Raw genomic sequence first — 5753 nt, forward strand, 5'->3', positions numbered from 1 at the left:
TGCCCGTGATGCAAGCCCTGACGATTCAGGGTGCCAGGCGGGTGCCAGCCCGCGTAGCGTCCTCCTTCCCTCTTTGGTGCAAGGGGGGCAAGCGCAGCCGCGGAGTACCGAGGCATCAGGAAAAGGTTGCCATTTTGGTGCAACGAGACCAAGACCAGGAGGACTACGAGATGGAGGTCACCGTGGAGCCCAAGACGGCGTCATCACCAGAGCTTTGCACAGGCGAAGACTGCTTTTGTCAGGATAGCTGATACTTGCTGTCCCCCTTCAAATTAGCCCACCATTGTTGGCTCCCTTCCCGCTCAATATTTGGGGAGAGGACCAGGGCCCCTATAAATAGCACTATCCACCCCCAGGGTAGAGGGGATCGAGAATCAGCCAACCCAGAAGCAAGCTGGGGTCGAAATCAGGGTCGGTCAGTTGGAGGAAAGCAGAGAGAGAGAGAAAAAGGTGACTGAACTCCTCCGAGCAGTTCATCGCCCCAGCCAAGAACAGACCCTCGCGAGGCTGTTCTCCCTTGTATTGTTCATCATCATCAGCCCAAGAGGCAATCCACCACACCACACACTGGAGTAGGGTATTACACCACAACGGTGGCCCGAACCAGTATAAACCCTGTGTCTCTTGTGTTGTTCTTTCCTTAGTTTAGATCCTAGCATGGCGGAGGGGTGCAGGTAGGTAGGGGGCGAAATCTCCTCGCGCACCCCAGTGTTCAAACCTCAAGGCTCCGCCGGAACCCGAAATCCGACATTTGGCGCGCCAGGTAGGGGTGCGCCGGAATTCGTCTTCCACCGCTCCGTGCCCCGTCGCGTTGTCATCGCCATGCCCGGCGACCAGGAGGGCAACCCAGACCCATGGGCGGCATGGCCCGCCCGCGCAGAGCCGCTCGCCTCAGGCGACCCCATGCCCCAGGCAGCTCGCGGTCCGCAGGGTGCTGCGGGCCGCGGGCGACGCGGACAGGCTTCGACAGCTCTCACACCGCGGCAGGCGCGGTCGGCAGCAAGGGCCTCCAATCACGCCGCGACCATGACACTGTACACCCGCCGGGAGCAAGCGAACTCGAGGGCCGCGCTCATGGTGGCCCGAGAGCTGCTATAGTGCAGACTGCTGGAGGGCGGCCGCGACGTGCTGCTGGAGCGGGTGGCAGAGCTCCTGGGCTTCGCCGCCTCGGGGGCTCACCCCTTCTGCACCCAGCTCCCATCTCCAACCCAGGGCGGCCCGCGCGGGGGCCCCGTGCGCGCCCGCGAGCTCCAAGGCTACTCCAACACCAGCAAGGCTGTCAGCACCGGACCGGTGGCGGCGCAGCCCCCGCTCCTGGTCCGCGAAGAAGAAGGGCTCGACGCGACCGGGGCCCCAGTGGCAGCTGCGCTGCCACCCCACGGTAGGCGCGTCAGGCAGGACCGCGTGGCGCGCAGAGCACTACGGCGTGGCCTTCAGGGTGGCGGCGCCAGAGGAATACATGCCCCTCATGATGGACCAAGGACACTCACACGAGGGCGAACCAGGCTCGCTCCTCAGCCCAAGCCGGGGGGACGAGGCGCCAGAAGCTGAGCCCTTCCAGGAGTCACGGGACGGTCCCACTGGGCACGCTGGAAGCAACGATTATCGGGTACCGCTAATTCTTCAGCAGGCATACGCTAACCATGGATCGCAGGAGGTGCAGGTTGCCACAGCGGGCAGCTGCCCCGCTCCCACAGCCTCCTACCCCTCGGGAGGAGGACGCAGGGGGCTGCAGGAGAGGGGCAGGGATTCGACATCACCACCGTGGCGTTCAGAGCAAGGTGTTCTCAGGAGGTAGGCCCTCTGTTGGGGAGGTGCCCCAGGGCCTGCCCCCGGCGGAGGACCCGTGGTCGTCGGGGGAACCGCTGGCGACCGCTCTACCCCATCGGCGGCGTCCTGGTTTCTGGTCGTCGTTGATGGCACTAGAGTGTGGCGCAAGGCGGGGCCCTCATCTGGCGATATGAAGCAAGGCCAGTACCTGTGAAGAAGGCCCAGTGCCTGTGAAGCTCGCCGCCCCGTGACACTCTCACGTAATAATGAGTGGGGCTGTACACGCCCCGAAGTCTCAGGGGTGCCGGCCTCAGGCCCTGGGGCTCCCTCCCACGCCCAATGGCAGCACTTAGCTCCGCGCTGGTGAGAAGACGTCCAAGACTAGACTAGGTGCCGGACGCGGCCTTTTGTTTGCTTTCGTTGCTCATCCCCTTGGTTGTCGCTTTCCCCCACTGGATTCAAGCTGGATTCGAATTTGAGATTTGCGTGTGTTCGGGGAAGGGGTGCTTAGTCTCGTTCGAGCAATTTCTCGCGTTTTGGTTACCCCTTCGCCTCAGCCGCCTCCCCTCGCGAGCCGGGTCAGGCCTAGCTTGCGCGCAGCCCAGACTGCCGCCGCCACGTCCTCTCAGGAGGGTGTTTTACTACAGATCCTACGGATTCAATCAGGGGACACTCAGGACACCACAACCCCCTGCGGGCTGCCTCGGGGCCAGCGCGGAACAAAGGTATACTAGCCGACCAGCGCGTCGCTTAAGCCAGCCACTTGGCGTGGGCGCATGGGCGATGTAGCTTCTACTGATACGATAAACACAAGTTTTACATGAGGGGCCCCCCCTCCAAAATGCTTTCACAGCCATCAGGCTAAAACCTGAGTTCTATTCATGCAGGGTAAGGAAGCAGGAACGATGTACAGTCAGTCAGACGAATCCCCCAATGCGTCCTCAGGAGCACCACTTGAGCCGTTGCTGGCACCGCTGAACTCACCATCGTTGTCCGCATCGCCGACGGCGGTGTCAGGGCCACCCATCACGCCGCTCTCGTCGGCCACCACGATCGCATCATCATTGTCTGAGGCGAAGGCCCTGATAAGAGCGTCCACATTGTCCTCCACCCAGTGCGCCAGGTCGCCTCGGACAGCCTGGGGGACTGGGGCGATGGCGGCATCAAAATCAAAATGGGGATCCATGTTCCGGAGGTGACTGAAGACGCGGGAAAAGGCGCGCCTGAGCAGGGCGCGGCTCCTCTCCTCCACCAACCTGTCAGCCCTAGTCGACCGCGCCTCCAGCTGCGTCACCACATCAGTGAATAACTGGAGATTGCCCGCGTAGTTGACTGCGTGCGGCTCGCCGATGGCCTCCTCGCACATGTTGCCCAAGGCCGCGTTGGCTCTCTCCCGGAGAGTGGTGAGCATGGGGCCGTGCTCATGCTCCAAGATCCGCCGCTGACGTATCTCGTCTGCATTCCGACGCGCGACAGCCTCAGCCTCCTCCACCCGTTGGCGAAGAAGGAGCACCTCAGCCTGGGAGGTGGTTAACTCACCTCGCGCCACCTCAAGGACGGCCCCGGAAGCATCGGCCCGCCGCGCCGCCTCCTCCAGCTTGGCTCTCAAGGCGGCAGTCCTGCCTTCAACTTCGGCCCGGATCAACCCCAGCTTCTCTTCGAACTCGTGCTCGAGGTTCAAATGCGCCATCGCCACTCGACGTCCGACCTCCTCCAGGACGCGGGCTTCCTGTGCAGCAACATCCTCCTCCGCCTGCGTCACCAAGCGCTCCCTCGTCTCCAGACGCTCGTACTCGCGGGTATGTTCGGCGGCTTCCAGTGTCAGTGCCTCCTCACGCTTCTGGAGCTCTGCTGAGTCACCAGAGGCCACCTTCATCGACGCGAGGGCTGCCTCGCGCAGCTCCACCTGCTCCTCCTGCGAGTGGCACCAGGCCAGAAGCTCCCGAGCCCGCTCCTCCGCAGCCATTCGCCGCCGGTCAGCTTCCCGAGCCTCCTCAGCGGCCCGAGACCGGGCCTCCTGAGAGGCCACAAGCGACGCCTTGGCCTCTGCTTCATCAAGATCACGCTCACGGTGCGCAAGGGCGATGGCGCCCTCCAGCTCGCGCCTCTCTGCAGCCAGGCGCAGGCCCGCGGCCTCAAGGCACGCGTCCTCATCAGCAAGCTCCTCGCCAAGCAGGCCCACTGCGTTAGCCGCCCTTCGAAGGAATCCTTGGCGGAAAGTGCGACGCTCCCGAGCACGCTCGAGCACGTCTTCCACACCATCATCCGCCCCAAGCAAGTGTTGGGGAACGTTGCAGAAAACAAAAATTTTCCTACGGTTTCACCAAGATCCATCTATGAGTTCATCTAGCAACGAGTGATTAGATGCATCTACATACCTTGTAGATCGCGAGCGGAAGCGTTCAAAGAACGGGGATGATGTAGTCGAACACGACGTGATCCAAATCACCGGAGATCCTAGCACCAAACGGACGGCACCTCCGCGTTCAACACACGTACGGAACAGCCACGTCTCCTCCTTCTTGATCCAGCAAGGGGGGAGGAGAGGTTGAGGGAGATGGCACCAGCAGCAGCACGACGGCGTGGTGTTGATGGAGCTGCAGTACTCCGGCAGGGCTACGCCAAGCACTATGGAGGAGGAGGAGGTGTTGGAGAGGGAGAAGGAGGCAACCAAAGGCCAAGGTATGAAGTCCCTCCTTTCCCCCACTATATATAGGAGGGCCAAGGGGGGGTGGCCGGCCCTAGGAGATCCAATCTCCTAGGGGGCGGCGGCCAAGGGGGGTTTCCCTCCCCCCCAAGGCACCTAGGAGGTGCCTTCCCCTCCTAGGACTCTTCCCCCCTCAAACCCTAGGTGCATGGGCCTATGTGGGGCTGGTGCCCTTGGCCCATGTAGGCCAAGGCGCACCCCCTACAGCCCATGTGGCCCCCGGGACAGGTGGACCCACCCGGTGGACCCCCGGGACCCTTCCGGTGGTCCCGGTACAATACCGATAACCCCGAAACTTGTCCCGATGGCCGAAACAGGACTTCCCATATATAAATCTTTACCTCCGGACCATTCCGGAACTCCTCGTGACGTCCGGGATCTCATCCGGGACTCCGAACAACATTCGGGTTACTGCATATACATATCCCTACAACCCTAGCGTCACTGAACCTTAAGTGTGTAGACCCTACGGGTTCGGGAGACATGTAGACATGACCGAGATCGCTCTCCGGTCAATAACCAACATCGGGATCTGGATACCCATGTTGGCTCCCACATGCTCCACGATGATCTCATCGGATGAACCATGATGTCGAGGATTTAATCAACCCCGTATGCAATTCCCTTTGTCAATTGATATGTTACTTGCCCGAGATCCGATCGTCGGTATCCCAATACCTCGTTCAATCTCGTTACCGGCAAGTCACTTTACTCGTACCGTAATGCATGATCCCATGACCAGACACTTGGTCACTTTGAGCTCATTATGATGATGCATTACCAAGTGGGCCCAGTGATATCTCTCCGTCATACGGAATGACAAATCCCAATCTCGATCCGTGTCAACCCAACAGACACTTTCGGAGATACCTATAATGCACCTTTATAGTCACCCAGTTACGTTGTGACGTTTGATACACCCAAAGCACTCCTACGGTATCCGGGAGTTACACGATCTCATGGTCAAAGGAAAAGATACTTGACATTAGAAAAGCTCTAGCAAACGAACTACACGATCTCACGCTATGCTTAGGATTGGGTCTTGTCCATCACATCATTATCCTAATGATGTGATCCCGTTATCAATGACATCCAATGTCCATAGCCAGGAAACCATGACTATCTATTGATCAACGAGCAAGTCAACTAGAGGCTTACTAGGGACATGTTGGTGTCTGTTATTCACACATGTATTACGATTTCTGGATAATACAATTATAGCATGAATAAAGACAATTATCATGAACAAAGAAATATAATAGTAATGCTTTTATTA

Source organism: Triticum dicoccoides, chromosome 3A, assembly GCF_002162155.2.
Source record: "Triticum dicoccoides isolate Atlit2015 ecotype Zavitan chromosome 3A, WEW_v2.0, whole genome shotgun sequence".
NCBI lineage: Eukaryota > Viridiplantae > Streptophyta > Magnoliopsida > Poales > Poaceae > Triticum > Triticum dicoccoides.